The sequence below is a fragment of the Leopardus geoffroyi genome, chromosome C1 (genome assembly GCF_018350155.1).
Source record: "Leopardus geoffroyi isolate Oge1 chromosome C1, O.geoffroyi_Oge1_pat1.0, whole genome shotgun sequence".
Lineage (NCBI taxonomy): Eukaryota > Metazoa > Chordata > Mammalia > Carnivora > Felidae > Leopardus > Leopardus geoffroyi.
The window spans coordinates 128,402,805-128,420,767 of record NC_059328.1 but is presented as its reverse complement, the minus strand read 5'-3'; the positions used below and the strand labels follow the sequence as shown (position 1 = coordinate 128,420,767).

General features: G+C 40.3%; 1 protein-coding gene across 1 annotated transcript in view; it reads right to left on the bottom strand.

Moving 5' to 3' along the window:
- Nucleotides 1-17,963, bottom strand: part of THSD7B (thrombospondin type 1 domain containing 7B) — a 1,583,569-nt gene that overhangs the window by 858,817 nt on the left and 706,789 nt on the right. The window lies entirely within an intron of this gene.

The window sequence follows — 17,963 nt, the reverse complement described above, 5'->3', positions numbered from 1 at the left end:
CCGCAACTTTGAAGCTTCGGGGTGCAGGAGCAAGCCGGGTGAAGGGGACTCCCCCAATGGCCTGAGCCTGGGATACCCAAGCTGCTGACCGCCACGGACTGGGGCAAGGGCTTTGCGCCTAGAGAATCCACAAAGTAATGGGGGGGGGGGGGGAGAAAGAGAGAGTGGGGGTGATTTACTCATCATTTATAACCGCCCCCACCCAACACCCAGCTGCGTGGGAACACTCACACACACACACACACACCACAAACCACACACACGTAGAGCCGTGCCGCCAGGGCCACGATGGACGGGCGTTCCTCCGCAGTCCCTGGGCAAGAAAGGGCTTCAGTGTCACAGGCAAAAAGACAAAGAAAGATCCCAGTGGGAAGAAAAGAGAGAGGAAAGAATTGGGGGTGACTCAGGAGGAACGCCAAAACCTGGGTCCGCACCTGCCTAGCTGTCCCCTTGTTGACGGGCTCTCAGAGGCTGTCAGTTCATGCAGACCAGTCTGGGAAAACCGCTAGCTCCAGCCTCTTTTTAAGAGGGGTTTTTAACTCCTGGAGTTTGGAAGGTGGGAAGGCGGGTGCCAAGGAGGGAGGGAAAGAGCCTTTGGCTCCTGGGTGGCGGGTGCCCAAGGCAGCGGAGGAGGTGAGAGAGTGGAGTCCGCCCAGGTGAGGCAGGAGTGCAGAGAGCACGTGGGCAGGTTAGGCGCAGAGACTCTGAGAGCCATTTGTTTGCTCTCTGACACTTGTTCCACACCCCCCTGGTTTTTTGACACCTTTGATCTACGGAACTTCTTAGGCTTGTTCAAAGAGATGAAGAAGTTTCTTCAAAGGGAGAAAGGGGGATAAGTATGAGGACTACCTATTGCCAATTACAGGATATTTTGCCTGTCATGCCTCTTTAAATGAGCGAGCCCAGCGACAGCAGGGATTGTATCTTTTCGATTTTATCCAATGCTTGGCACACCACGGTGCTTAAAAAGAAGCAAAATAATCATGAGAAAATTAAAGCTTGGTGTCATAGCGCAAATTAGATTAAAGAGATAAATAGAGCAGCTAGGGCTGTCACAGGAAAAAAAAATTAAAGAATGTAAGTGCCACAGAAAAGAGAAAGTTGAATGTTATAAATATAACGGGGAGGGTTCTGATACATCTTGCCTGAATGGATCAGATCCACTCTGAAAGTGGAAAAGGGAACCCACCTTACTGAATATTTTAAACAGCAATCCTTATTCTCTCAGTGAGCACTGCCGTCACACTCTGGGTTATGCTTTTCTTTCTGACATCACTGTCTTAAAAATAAATCAGCTGCCGTTCATATCCTACAATACTTTCCCAAATCCAAGACTGTGATTTGTTACTCCCAAGAAATATAATGCCCAATTCTGTGAGCCTGGAGAAAGAGAAACTGGTCCATTATGTTTTATTGTAATCTCAATATATACAGATCAATAGCCAATGAGTCTCATTTAAGTAACTTCAGAAACAACAGCCAAAGAAAAACACTTCTGTTTTCCTGAACTGTTACATCCAGTCTTCCCGGATTTCAGTCTTCCCAGAATCGACAAAGTGTTTTCAGACCACATCCCATGCAGGCACAGCCATATGGTGGAAAGATCTATGTTTGCAATCCTTCTGGAAAGAGGCCGTCAAGGATGACTTCTGAGTATGTCATTTATGGATATCTTTATACTTATGTATCTCCCTCCCTCTTCAGAAGTAGTGATATGTATATTTTTCTTTAGGCTGGCAATTTGATGACAACCTGCATTCTAATTTAACTTTAGCCCATTCTCACTTACCCCCAGCTCTGTCAGTGATCACTTAGGGTACTCATAAGAATATTTTGATTCTTAAGATGTCACTTTCCTCCTCTGCCATTGTTGTTTGTATTTGGTCCCCTGTTTTTGGAATTGAGGATACAAGAGATAATAGCTACAAGGCAATTATGTTGGTAGACACTGGACTCCTTAAAATCAAAAATATGTAATTCATAAGGATGAAATCTAAGGTATTTCTAAACATACAAAGAACTATGAGCTTTAAGTATTGCTAGATTTTGCTAAGCTTACTGACTCCTTAAACTACAAAATAGCCACTTTTCATTAAGGCGCTATGCTGACAACAGGTTTTTCAGTGTAGTCAAATAGTATAAGGTGCCTGAACATTCTCTGACACTGTTCAGTTGCATAAAAATCCATTAAAAGGATAAGGCAGACATTTCTACCTCAGACTCCCAGTTTATGTTCTAAACACATATTTTACTAATAATATGAGTTTCTTGCCAAGATAATCAGCTTTGGTCCTTGATAAAAGCACTGCCCTCAAAATCTAGATCAGGTGATAGACATTAAAAAGATAACACAGGCAGGGAAAGAGACATTGTCAGCAAAGGCTGATGGGGGTAAGGGGGAGTTTTACAAAATAAGAAAGGATTTGAAAGAGGTGGCCATGAAAGATATGTGACATTATTATATGTAAGGAATAGATCAGTGTTTCAATGTGGAAAATAAGCTGGAGATTACAAAATCTCATAACCCCACACACAGAGATGCCAAAAGCCCCAATCACCTCCAGGCTTCCAGTGAGTAGGGAACAAAACAAGAGAACAATGGAAGGGGAGAGGAGGTGGGAGGAGAAAGTCTCTTGGGATCTAGTCACTAGTGAGACCCAAGAGAGACCCACAGAGGAACGTAACCCTGTACTATCCAAATACTGATGGAGTTTAAATTTTCATTTTTGTTGTTATGTGTATTTGTCATTGTTCTTTCTGAACATGATATTCTCCATACAGTCTAACAAGCTAGATGGGAAAGTGCTGTGTAAATAAATAGACAGGTATTGGCATTACACAAATAAGAGATAAAGAAAGCATGTAGATAAAAAAGCCCAACGTAAAATAGGAGTAAGAAATGCAAGCCTGGGCCAACATTTTGGGCTTGCCGTCCAGAAGTCATTTCCCAGGTCTACACTAGCCCCACCACTGAAGCAATGAATTGAGTCAAATGTTCAGTCACTTTGGTAGGCAAAACAGGAGTCGGGGGAGGGGGAGCACCATGGTTGTCATAATTTACACAATTCATTCAGGCCAATTCCAGGTTGGATGAGATTCCATGGCAAATATGAACATTTTTTCAGCCAAAAAAGAACATTTCATCCTGGCATACAAGTGTAAGTTTTGAGCTTGGTCCAGTAATTTGATTTTGATGTGTCAACATCTTAAAATACAATGTAAAGATAATGTATTGAAAAGTAGTGTAGTGGAACTCCTTTGGCTTCTGGCCCAGTGCAGTCCCTGTGAGGCACCAATGCTTTCCCAGCAGACACTCAGCATTCACAAACTTACTCCTGAACCATCAGCTTCAGTCATTCATTTAGCAAGATATTTGTTGGCTGTCTGTTGTGTTCCTAGAACTTGTATAACATTTGTTTTTTGGTGATATAGGGGGCTGAGTCTTTGCCCTCATGGAGTTTATAATATAATGGGGCATAACACAATATACAGACACACAAGCATATATTATTTTATATTAGAAGCATATAAAATGAGGGAAAAGAGTTTCGTGAAAAAAGAAATGCAGTAGAGGGGAATAGAAGAGAAGGAAAAGGCTCAGGTGAGTTCTCTCAAAGGAAATGATGTTTAGGCTGAGACCCAAAAGATAATCAGAGGTAATATTTAGTGAATTTTCTCTACCTATTGGACACTGGGCTAAGTCCTTTACATGCATCATTTAAACCTCATAACTAGCCCATGAGGCAGGCACTATTATCAACCCCATTTTACAAGAGAAGCATAGACAGCATAAGCAACTTCTTCAAAGTCACACAGCTGAGAAGTGAAAAAGCTAGGATCTGACCAGGCAGTCTCTTGTGGTCAGATACACTGCATCTCATATAAGTAGACATTAGCAAAGAAGGGGAATGGGAGAGAACACGACCAAAGACCCTGTGGCTTGAAGAGCTTGGCACCCAAAGAACCCATAAGGGTCCACAGAAGTTGGACATTAGTGAGCCTGGGGCAGAATGACATGAGGCAGGGCAGGAGGGCAGGCAAGGACCAGAATGTGTGGTTCTTGTGAGCCAATGAGTGGTTTTAACTCTGTGAGCAAAATGATCAATCTACACTTTTGAAAGGTCCCCAGCATGCCATTCAGAGACAACAAATAGAGCAGCAAGACTGGAACAGTCATGCAGGCAAGAGATGATGGGGACTTAATAGAAAGGGAGAGAACCGTACAGGTGGATGGATATTGGGAAGGCTTTGTTCGTCTCTTCATTTCTACTTCTGCCTTCCCAGATCTCCTCAAGTCTGACATGCGGTTTTACCCCAGGATCCAAAATCCTAAATTCTTCATCTCAGTCACTGGATCATGGGTCTGTTTTCCTGTCACATACTTGTATTGTAGATAGGATGAGCAGCAGGGAACCCCCCACCCCTTGCCCTCTGCCGTCAATTTGCCCAGTTCTGAGGCTCTGCTTCTGAGCTCTGTCATAGAATGCCCCCTCTCCACTCAGTATTATCTGAGTTCTTCGTTTTGTTGCTTATCCTCCAACAATATTTACTGACCAATAAATCAAGGGTATGATGGTCCTTTCTTCCCCACTGTTCTCTAACATCACCAAGCCATAGCAGAATCAGGAGAGGCAGTCACTCGATCCACATTAAACAAGAGAACAGGGGCAGGCAACTTCAATATATATAAGAAACAACTCCGACTAATTTGGAAATAATAAAACCCCTGGAGTGACAACTTGGATCACATTCATAATGACTTGGTTTGTAAAGACCAGGTGTTATGTAGATTGGAGCTTGTTATTATCCAAAGATTTGGCAACCCTAACCCTCTTCTACTGGGCACAAAGCCATGCAATACTCACAGGCCTAACTTTGACAAGATGGGCATGAGAGCCTATATCTTCTATTCTGCTGTTTTTCAGGGACACCAGTCTATCTAATGGGCACCAGGTCCCTCTGTAATTAGGAAGGATAGAAAACACTGGAAAATGACCATATTGTCAACAGATCGCAAGCTACCGTGTTTGTGAGTGTGGAACGTCAGGAAGAACAAACGAAAGAGGTTTTTCTCATTTCTTGGTCATTTAGCCATAATTCCCAATTGTCTGGGTTACAGAAAAACCCCCAATACTACAATGTCGAAACCAAATTTTATATAAGAGAAAATTTCATAACTCTAGCATGTTCTTCATAGATTCAGAATTATGCCATTTTTCTTGCTGCTTCCTCATTGACTTTCCACCTTTATATGATATGTTATCTTCCTGAAATACTCTCTGCCATATCACTGTGATTCCCAGGAATCTACTATTCCCTTCATCCTCTCACTTGGTCGGTCTCTTCATAAATATCAGCTCCTCAGAAAAGCCTTCCCTGACCCTTCCTTGTAGAAAATGGCATGTTCCATCCCTCTCTATCTCCTTAATCTGCCTTTCTGTGCTTCATAATATTTATCACAATCTTAAATATTTCCACATACTTGTTTCAATGCTTTTATTATCCTCCTGTCAACAATGTAAACCTCATGAGGTCAGAGACTATGCCTTCCTCCACACACACACCATACTTATAATAGTGGCTAGTATATGGTAGGGACTCGATAATTGTTTCACAAGCGAATGAATACATTAATAAACAAATGGCATAGATTACCAGTTTACTGACTTTTGAAATCCTACCGAATCTGGCCCCACCCTATCTTTCCAACCATATTTCTTGCCATGGCCCAATAAACACCCTTTCTCTAGTTTCAGGGGTCTCCTCACTTGCTCCTTCACAGTTGGAAGCTTTGATTCAGCACTTCTATGTGTCCCTCCCAGTCTTGCAGATCTGACTTCACCTCAAAGTCCCACCTCCTCTAAGAGATTTTCCTAGATCTAATTTTATTTCACATCCATCTATTTCTTCCCCTTATCAAACTCCTAGAATGTTCACTGTCTGTGCCATTCAGTTTTTCAATTAACTGTACACTGTCTCTTACTATTCTCTGATGGTTACATAGCCATTAGCCTCATCCTCTCAAATGCACTGTTAACTGCCTTGAGGGTAAGATAGCCACTTCCTATCTTTCCTTCAGTGCATAATTTTTGGTACCCAGCAGGCATTTGGTAAGTACTTATTGATGGTCTAGGTAGGTGAAGAATCTGAACAAGGAGGTTAGGCTTCCTTTGGTCATTGATGTTAACACTTGGTTAAGAAACACTCACCACCTTATCACCAGCACCCTTATCACCTCATGTTTGTGGGAGTTGATACTGCCTGGTGCCAGGAAGGACTGTCCATAAATTGAACAAACACTTAAAATCTGCTTTATGACAGACACCTTTGTAAGTGCTAGGGAGAGTCCTGGAAGAGATGATTACCTGAGAAAACAATACCCTTAAACTGCAACCTAAAAAGCCTTAGAGACCTCCTATGGACCTGGTGGAAACCTCAAGAAGGATCATCTAGTATTACCTAGTGTGGGGCGAGTCAGGAAAAGCTTTCCAGGTTGGATCTCTCTGCATCTGCCCAAATTTAGAGCCAACAACAACGACGACAAAAATTCCTCAGGTCTTGTGACCTACTGGCTTGAAGTAGTGTACCAATGTAGCCTCTTGCAGTGTGCTGTGCTCTACTCATGACTTCATTCCAAGAAATCATAGCACCGGCTCTCTCCTGTAACCAACAATGTAGGGAAAACACAACTGCCATTGCAATGTCTATGCATGCTGTGAAATCAGTCCTCATGCTCAAATGGGTTTGGACTCCTATTTTTATACTTCATCTTTTTTTCTTAACTTCCTAGGCACCATACAACTCTGGATCTCCTCTTTTGTTCAAGCCCAGTGTGTTAGAGCACATTAGAGTTTTAGACTGGGCTCTCTTTTCCTCTCCATTTGTACTTTCTCCTTACATGAAAATGTCCATTCCCATGATGTCAAGTAGTATCTTTTTACTGAAAGTGCATAAATACATTTATGTGCCGGTACTGGTCAGTACAGGCTAAGTTGTGCTACAGTAACATATGAGCCCCCAAACCTCAATGCCTTAACACAAGAAGGTTCATTTCTCTCTCATCTTGTGTGACCAACACAGATTAGTAGAGGGAATAGGCATTCTGCTTCACATTCAAGGCTCTCCCATCTGGAACATTGCTGGTCACTGTGGCAGCAGAAAGAGAGATCACAGAGAACTTGAAATTTCTCTTCAGTGCTTCAGCCCAAAGTGACATCATCCATGGCCAGAGTAGTCACATGACCCGTACCAAAACATGTGTGCATATACAGTGAACAATAACTCTCTCTGCCACACCAACACTGGGCATCCTTGGTAGTCCAGCTTCATATCCAAGTGCTTGCTTGACATCTTTTTTGACATTACCAATGTACTTCAAACTGAAAATTGGTTTTTCCCCCAAACCTGCTTCTGTCCCAGTCTTCTTTGCCTCGATATATACCACCATCTGTTAAATTACTCAACCCGAAACCCTAAAAATTACTCTTCATTCCTTCCTTCTGTCACTTTATCCACATGGGAATAACTAATTATTTGTATCCATGTCTCCACATTTCCACTACCAAAATGGTGATCTAAGCCATCATGGTCTTTCAGAGTAGGTAACAGTAGCCGCTTACTAACTGACCTGCTTTCTTATGATCTTGTCCTCTTACAATCCATTATCTATAGAGCAGCCAGAGTGATCTTCTTAAACAGTACATTGATAAAAAATTTTCCCTGATTAAAACCTTCTGATAATTTCCCAATACTCTTAGAATAAATTCCAAATTCCTAATGTCTGGCTTCTATCTTTCCCTGAGAAGTCATCCCCTACCTCTCTACTCTGTTGCTAAACCATGCCAATTTCAGTGCTGCCTTTGGGTCTTTGAGCCAACTCTGTGTTGTGCCTTCATGATCACTCCCAGACCTGAATGGTATGCCTTTCTCTTCCCATTCAGGTCTCAGAATTAATGTCATTTCTTGAAGGAGGCTTTTCTGGACACCTAATTAAAGCAGCCCCCACTCACTCTCAATCATGCTTGCCTACTTTGTTTTTTGCATAGTATTCATCATTATTTGATATTTTTCTATTTCCATATTTGTTTCTCCACGGGAATAAAGGCTCTTTTAGAGCCAAACTCCCCACCTGCCTGTTTACTCTTGTACCCTTCAGTTCCTAGAGGAATAGTGCCAGGAATATGGAATAGGTGTTCAATAGACATACACTAAAGAAATGCATTCATCAGCGCACTTCAAAACTCTGATACCATTTCTATGTCTCACCTTCATCCTAAGAGTGAGCATTGGCTTCTTTTTCATTTATCCTTTTAACACAAAAGACTCAGGCTGAAATCCTTATTTGAACTGATGGAGACAAATCTAAAATAAAATACTGAAGTGATCATCTATGCATTGGTGGTTTGCAGTGTTCTCCTTGCCAATCAGAAGGAAGAAGTTAACTAAGGAGGCAGCTACTTGTCACATCTAGAGGTTCCCTTGACCCAAGTGATTAAGATGATGTGCCTGATGTGGTGAACTTTTATATTACATTGCCAGATAACTGTGAAAACAGCACTTTTGTCACAATGAGTTCTCAATTTTGGTGATGGCTGTCACTGTTCTGGAAGGAGATGACTCACCTAGAATAGGGGGCGGAGAGTGGGGACAGTGACAGGATGGGAGACAGGACAGATCTGAGGGTATGTTTCCAAGCCCAGTGAAATAAATAGAAAGTGAAGGTGCCACAATACACAGGCATATCTTGACGCCACAATATTATATAGCTTCAGTCCAATTTCTAAAGCCCTCAAGAAAGGAAAGACACCCCTCCCTTCTTAGTAGTGTCCTCTCCCTAAAATGAGGATTCCAAGAGACTAAAGGCAGTTTATCTTCTAGTGTCTAGCTCTACTTAGCTTCTCAAAACTGTCAGGACAGGTATCTGGGGACATAGAAAGGAATGTCCCCATTGTGTATCAACCTTTATACAGAACTGCTTTCCCAGAACATATCCTCACATCTTGATCCTCGACTTGCTCCTGCTCCTCCTCATCACCAATTCCTTGATCTGGCTTCTTGTTTATCCCTTTTAACCCCATTACCACAATGCCTCTTAGCATGCTTCTCCCACGAGGACAATTTGCCTTCCATGCCAACCGTGATTTGGTCTATCTATCACATGATATTTCTTCAGGTGTTTGAGAACAATATCCTACCCAGTCTAGTTTGACCTTCATGTCCTTATTTGTCAAAGCAGACCCACTAGGTAGGTTTACCCTACTTAAAGCTGCAACTTCCTCAGCAAGATAGTTATTATGGATGAAATGTTTCTGTCCCCCCAAATTTCATATGTTGAAGCCCTAACTATTGATGTGATAATATTTGGAGGTGGAGCCCTTAGGAGGTAATTAGGTTTAGATCATGTCATGAAGGTGGGGTCCCCATGATGGGACTAATACCTTTATAAGAAGAAACAAAAGAGCTTTCTCCCCCTATCTCTCTCTTTCTGTCTGACATGTAAGATACAGCAAGCAGGTAGGCCCTGCAAGCCAGAAAGAGGGTCCTGACCAGGACCTGACCATTCTGACACCCGGATCTCAAACTTCCAGCCCCCAGAACTCTGAGAAATAGATGTCTATCATTGAAGCCACTTATACTATGGTATTCTGTTATATCAGCCTGAGCTAAGACAATAGTTACTCACCTTTCCTAACTGTACATTTCCAAAAAGAACCATGTTCTATTTATTATCTCGTAACCTTTAGAGTCAGACAGGGAGGAAGGAGGTCTTCTTTATTTCCAGTCTAAATTCCTTAGGATTTAATTTAATTAGAGCTCATACCAAAATGAAGATTTTGACCCCATGGGGGAAAAAATGCTTCTTACTTCATTCCTATAAAAAGAACTCTTTCAATCTTTAAGAACTTTATTTCAATGATATTTGATCTATCCCTGATTATACAATTGTTAGCCTTTTGGTGATCTAACCAATGACATTTAAATGGCATTTATGTGCAGGGCTTGAATCATGGAATCACAAAACTTTTGAGCTTAAAGATACCTCGGAGAAAATATAGCCCAATTCCTGTATTTAAAAGATAAGAGAAGTTGAGCCCCCGATAGCTGAGTGTCTTGTACAAGGTCACACAGCTTGTCAAGAAATAGAAGAGAAGAAAACATGTGAGATGGCCTTCCTAGCATTCCACCTGTAGTTGAAGAAAAGTATTTAAAAAGATAAAAAGGAAAAGAAAGGGTTTTAGTCTCTTATACAAAAAAAAAAAATAAAACAAAAGGCCCCCATTGAACTGATGCCTTCCCAATAAACTTTATCACACTTCTAGTATCTCATTAACACAGACATTCTTCCAAACATAATTTTGAAAACAGTGGCTAATTCCCAGATCACTGGGCTTGAGGCATGGGAGAGAGTGGGAGCAGAGGTCTTAAGAATACCAAAATCATAGTCCCCGGAACCAGTTGTTCCTGTTTCAATCCTGTTGGGAGCCTTGTGTAAGAGAAAACTGAAATTTTTCAGCTGCACACAGATTGCTTTATTTAGCAGACAATCTCAAAAAAACAACATGTTCTCTTGTGATTTAAAGCTTGATTATCTAATTTTCTCTTTGCAGTGCCCCTCTACCAGCAAACACCTGCTAAATGGCCAGAATAGACATGACTACTCTGTGAATTGTCCTGGGCTCTCCAGGCTTCTTGTGCTTCACGGTCTCACTGGGAGTGTCCATTCACTCCCACAGCTCCCACCACACTGGCTCAACCTCAGCCTCCAGCTCTGAGCTTTTCTTGGAACTTTAGATTCATTTCTAACTGCCTAAGGTGTATCTCTGCCTTGATGTGACACAGGCACTCTAAACTCAGCAAGTCTAAAAACAGATTACTTTTCCACATGACCCCAAATCAGTCTCTTATAACCTACCTAACCCATCTAGGTTAATGGTGTCACCAAGCACTCCATTGCCTCAAGAAGCATCTCTGAGTCTTCCTTCTCCTCACACACCACATCCAGTCAATCACCAGTCTCTCCTGCCCACCTCTAAGGTATCTCTGGAATCTGCCTCCTATTCTGTAGCCCCTTATCATCTGTCCAAAGTCCAGACTCCATCATCTTTTGCCTAGACTATTGTAATAATCTTCTCACAAGATAATCTTATTTTCCCTGCCTTTTCCAATTCTAATACACTCCTGCCAGAAATCCTTCTGTGGCTGCCTATTGCCTAAAGAATAAATTCCAAAATCTTTAACACAGAAAAAACAGATGACTTTAAATTTACTTACTTGACATTTAGCTATACTGAGCCTAAATTTGCCATCCAGAAAATTTTATCATCAGTAATAGATCTATTCTCAAGAGCTGAACGTGGCATAAGAATATCTACGCCCATACTCACAAAGAGAAATATGTATTGCGGTTGAGAGAAAGGAACAGATGAAACTAGATGAAGTCCTGACTCTACCATGAACCATCATGGTGATCTATTTCCCTATCTGCAAAATAGGGATGACAATAGTACATAATGCTTTGGGTTGCTGTGGGAATTACATGAGATGGGTGCAATGTGACTAATACCTGGAGGTGTCAATATTATTATTATTACTAATATTATTAGTCGACATGATTACTAATATAATAATGACTATGAACAGAACAGTTCTTTAAATATTTCAGGATAATTATGATGGGCCCCTCATTAATCTCTTCTTCAAATCAAACATTACACTTCTTACAATTGTTTTCAAAATCATGTTGTTTTGAGAATGGCTCTCATTCTGGTCAACTCCTCCAGGCCATTAAGAAACTTACCATCATGACTTCACCCTAAGACTTTCAGGAATTCATCCTTCCAAACAGTTTAAAGGTGATTAATAGAAAGTTTCTTTCTGCAAAGGTGTTTTCTCTTTTAATCACTACAACTCTAGAAGCTTCAACTCCTCTTTACTTTAGTGTATAGTTTCGCTTCCTAATTGGGGCTTTCAAGGAAATTTTAGAGTGACTATCTCAGACCACAAATTAGTCTCTCCTTGCTAAAAATGCACCTTCCAGGTTTTGGTCAGAGATTATTGGCAGGAAGTGAGGGGAAGGTTTGCACTTCCTTTCTGTGGCTTCCTAGAGCAGTGCTATCAGTCTAACACTTTTCACCAGCTCTGAATTTACAGTCGTGTTAATAAGTAAAAGAGGATAGTTGGTAAAGCAGCAAATTGGTCTCCCCTTGCTATAAAAACGAAAACAGATAGCAAAAACAGTATTCTATCAAGTAAAGGAAGTACTCCCAAGAAGTCAAGATATTGTTAGAGATGTCTTCAAAATATCAACAGATAATGAGATTGGGCAATGAGCCAATGATATCCAAGCAGAATATATTTATTTTTTTCTTATGTGAATTACATGATACTTCAAAAGTACCAGAGAATTTCCATTTAACACATTCACGGTGTAGTTACTGTCATCCCAGGTGTGACTGAGGAAGTTTTAAAACAAAATCACTGCAATAAAGCTTGTTTCAAGTAGCATCATGGGAAAGAGCACTCAAGTCTAAATATTTCAGTCTTAATATTGGCCTATCTTTTACTAGCCCTGTGACCTTGGGTAAGATACCTAATCTCTCTAGATCTCCATTTACTTAACTATAATATGAGGAGGGGAAAAGAGAGGACCTCAACATATTGTTTTGGAATGAGGACCCAGTCAAGATAATGCACATCACAGACTTCACACAGAGCCTAGCACACAGTAAACGCTCAACAGTTGTTGGTCAAACATGACTTTGGTTGAATAATAAATAAAACTGCTATGAATCTCACTTCATTTTTGCTTAGAGATCCAGTGCAGTGACACAAAGTGAAAAATTGAGTCAACAGTTTTATTTTTTCTAATGAACTTTATTTTTTAAATGTTTATTTATTTAGAGAGGAGGAGGAGAGAGAGAGAGAGAGCAGGGGAGGGGCAGAGAGAGATGGGGACAGAAGAGCCAAAGTGGGCTCCACGCTGACAGCAGAGAGCACGATGCGGGGCTCAAACTCACGAACCATGAGATCATGACTTGAACTGAAGTTAGACACTTAACCAACTGAGCCACCCAGACACCCCAACAGTTTTAAATTTCATCTCTTCATCTATTTGTTTTCAATCTACATAAAATCAAATACTGTCAACTTTTATTCCCACTAAAATGACCAGCTGTTCTATCACCAGGTAGAAATGTCCTGTGTGAATATTTCATTTGACACAATGCACTTTCTTCTTTCATAAACTTAGCTGCTCCATAGAAACCTGTACACGCTAAAGAAATCTTACTTAAAGTTCCGTGCAAGGTCAGGGAGTGGCATGTGATTAAGAAAAAAAATCATTCAAATATGCCAACTGAGAATGTTCTGCAAAATAAACTACAGTATTTTTTACCCTAGCCAAGGTGTTAATAAAGACAGGAAAGATTCCTTAAGAAAATTCCACTAAGCACACTGGTGGCTTTAATTAGGTGTTAAATACAGGCACATGAATAACTAAATCAAGTTGTACTCCTGTCAGCCTGGAAAATATTATTGTATTTATTGCAACCAGGGTGTGGGCAGCAAGTTTTGAGAAATGTTTGAAGAACTGCAGGACAATTATACGTGTCTCAGATTTCCTTGGGTTTCGTGGTGTTTAGATTAGCTGCTGCTCTATTAGGAGTCAAATACAGAAGCATGCCATATGTCCCCCTTCCTGTTAGATACAGTTCCAGTGACATTATTGGATGATGAATACAGGATCACGATGAACTAAATTAAGTCAATATAAAATACCATGGTGTAGGTTTAATAAGGTGTTTTACCAGTATTAGTCTATAAATAAACCACACTGTATTAATTCAAGAATATGTATAACTTATTTTCTTTTGATTGATCAAAATATGTTTATCAATAGTAAAATAGCATCCCTTAATGAAAAGTCCAGGGCAGAGCAAAATGTTGATAATAATATTTGCTAACATTTATTAACTTCCAGATATACACATGCATAGAGTTCTAAGTATTTCATAGATATTTAATCATTTAATCCTCCTAGCAATTTTAAGACTGTCTAGTGTAGCCACTATTATCATTCCCATTTTATAGAGGAGAAAACTAGGCACAAAAATGTTAACTACATTGCCCATGGCAACTCACCTAGTAAGTTCGTAAGCCAGAATTTGAATGCAAACAATCTAATCTAGATGCCTTAGTAATAGTCTCTATACCAGTGGTTCTCTGAATCCAGGGTGATTTTACCCCCAAGGGATATTTGGCAATATCTGAAGATAGTTTTGACTGTCACAGTTGGGAAGGGAGAACTACGGGCATCTACTAGACAGAATCTAGGGATACGGTTAAATCCTATAATGTACAGAACAGTCCCACAACAAAGAAATGTCTAGCACAAACTGTCAACAGAGTGAGGTTGAAAACACTGCTTTATATTATACTTCCTCTGGGATCAGTTATACCCTTGCTACGGAAAAGTTGGTCCTCAGACCAGCAGCATTCCATCACTGAGGAGCTTGTTAGAGAAGCCCACCCCAGATCTACTGAATTAGAATCTGCATTTTCATTAGATCCCCAAGTGATTTATCTGTACATTGAAGTTTGAGAGACAGTGAGTTATTACTATTAGCTACCATACTTCAATAGGTCTGTAATAAGACAAATACATACACGTCCCATACAGTAGTCCAGTTTCTATGCACAGGCACAGATAGGGAATGTTAGGAAGATGGTGGGGCAAGAGGGGAGGAGGATGGATAGACCCAACTGGGAAGTAGTATTAAGGGCTGGAATTTTCTTCAGTTACCTGAAGTAGCAATCAAAGGCAAGTACAACCTAAGTCTACAAAAGAGAGACAAAACAACAGTCAAAATCTAACTTCGTTCTTCCTCAGGACTAAGAGTAGAAGATACAGGCAGATGGCCAGGAGCCAGGCAAAGGCAGGCATGAAGTAGAGGGGAAAGCGGCATATGGGGATGGGCAGCAGGATAATTGTCACAATTATACAAGTCAGCCAGGACAGCAAAGTTCTTTGCATCTGGGTACCAGCTGCATGAGCTGGGGATTGGCCTGGTTTAAAGGCACAAAGACAGAGAAGGCCCATTCACCTGATGAGGTACATATGTATTTTCACCATGAAAATTAATAAAAGGAAGCCTCACAAAGTGAAGCTAGAATGATAGAAGGGGAGGCTACAATGGAGAGCCATACTACTCAACATCTCCTACAGGAAGAATTGTCAATTACAGACCACAATAGAAGAATAGAAGAATAGAAGGATCATCACTTACAACCCCCACCAGGGAAAAATGAAGGTTGCACCTCCTGTAAGAAATCGACTAGCTATGCAATTCAGCCTATGGGAACCCGCATTACCCTGAACCTGTGCTTTCTTCCAATGGACTTCCTTTCAAAACAACCTGTCCTTACTTCCTCTTTATTTTCCAGAAAATACCATCCCTCTCCTATGTTGGTGGACTTGCCTGTGCTTTTACCATAGCTTCCATGTCTCCAACTGCAACTCTCTGTTATTCCCAAATAAACCCATTTTTTATGGTAAAATGACTGTTTTATTTTTAAGGTTAACACCACAGAATGAAACTTTTCTAGATACCTTTTTTTTAATTTAAAAAAACTTACTGTTTTTATTTTTTTAATATAATTTATTGTCAAATTGGCTAACATACAGTGTGTAAAGCGTGATCTTGGTTTTTGGGGTAGATTCCTGTGGTTCATCACTTACATACTACACCCAGCGCTCATTTATCTAGACATCTTTTTAACAGTCAATAAGGTAAAAGCACCGCCAAAATACAAAGCTCCCACAATAACGCATCATTCTTTTGGAAAAAGACTCCCGTCCTTTTAGGAAATACATGAACAGCAGCTAATGAAGAAGAGACACAGAAGGCAATTCTACTCCCAAGTGGCCCTCAGAGTTGACCACAAAGTGCCTTAGAAGGACACTGATGCATAAACCATTATACAATTTCACATTTGGAGATTTAAGACAATACTTTTGTCAAAACATGTTTCCTCCCCTACAGGCTTCTCAAAGCAATAAGCAAAATAACAATGTTTTGTGAACTTTACCAAATGTTAACTGGGAAACCCTACTGTTTTTAATTGTGCTTGAATAAATACAGACCAGGATCTGTGAGTGCAAATAAAGTGATTTCTTTCCCCCCTCTCTCCCTAGAATCAGCTTTGCGTTGATGGGTGGCTATTCCCAAAGGCAAAGGTGAGCTAAAGGCAAGATTGTGGCAAAATCCTCAGAGCCCAACCACTGTGAAAACCATTTCACGGTAAACTGATAATTTAAGAATATTATTGTTGTGGTATCCAAATAATTTCTCTGCCATCATTCTGTATTCTGAAATCACCACTCTCACTATTGCATTAAAATCAGAGGATGTGAGGATGAATGAATCTAAAAAGATTTTCTAGCACAACAGTTTCCAGTTGTGGGGTCTTCAGACTTGGGGTGAGAGGACTACATGCAAATAAGCCAAGGCACTTTTCAAAGTGCATAGTCCCTGGGCCCCACCCCTGAGAAGTCTCATTCAGAAGGTTTCAAGAGGGCCTGAGGAATCTGTGCATTTAACAAACTTCTCAGATCATCCTGATAGCTAGCAGGTTTGGGGAGCACTGTCAAGTTTAATTCTCCCATTTTATCAGTCAGGAAACTGAGAACCAGTAAATTCACTGTAATGCCAGAATTAGCATCTTAATATCCAAGGTTAATTTATTTTGATGACTTAATTTTATCATTTTTTTCATTTGATCAATACTGCATAATAGTAAAATAGAGTGATTCACAGTATGATCCACCAAATGCAGAAGAATCCAGAATTTAGAAATAGGATCCCATCTATTTTTTTCTACTTCTCATTCCTACTCATTTGAATCCCTTGAAAAATGGAAGAGCCTCCCAGATATTCCTGAACACCAGCCTCATGGACTTTACAGGGTGAGGAGAGGAATGTTTTTCAAGAAAGTCTGCAAATTAGTTGTGTAATCAATGACATTCCATAATTGTATATTCTCTCCTTTGATCTCTTACAGATGTATTGTTCTTGAACTCTCAAGGAATCTCTAGTTACAACCTGAAAATAAAAGTTGCATCATTATAACTCAGGAACATCTATGTTTTGCTTCCATGGCCCTATTGACTGGTCAGCTTCAACTATTGTAATTACCTTTTTACCTACATGTACACATACTTTTTAAGAGGAAGTTGATTTGAAGAACATTTCCACTGTTTTCTTTAATTTCCCTCATTGCAGTCATGATTTTTTAAGTGACTCATCTAACTTATTCACAAAACAAATAGCATTAAGAAAGAAAAAGTGCAGCAATTAAGACAGTAGTCTTGTTTCTTTGAGGGGTAAGGGATAACAACAACAATAACAACAACAACAACAACAAAACCCAAAGAAGCTGTTTATTTTTAAGGAAAGGCTTGCTCCTATTTGTGAAAGTATGTCCATATTCTGGCTGAATTAATTTAGCTCACTGCTTTGCTCTAGGATACAGGTGTAATGTCATTATGTCTATTTCTTTTTCAGGCATTAAGATTTAAAGAAGGGCAGGTAATCCTAAGAGCCATGGCTTTCCTGCACAGTAAGCCTGCTCTTTAGTCCAGAAACTTTACACTCTTTTTTGGTATCTTAACAGCCACATTATTTTCTCTGGTATAATCAAGGTAACAAACATAAAAAATATGTGCTGATAAAAGATCTCAAAGCAAATTATATCTTGTATCAATCTATCAAAACCATACAAGCGGTAGGGCCTACACAGTATCCTGCCACCTCTGGGAAGCGCTCTAGCACTCTAGAATCATCCAGCTTTTACTCTTCCTACACATCTAGCTTGTTAGAAATGGAGAATCTTGGCCCCACCTTAGACCTGCTGTATCAGAATCTACATTTTACTAAGATCCCTAAGTGATTCATATGTCCATTCGA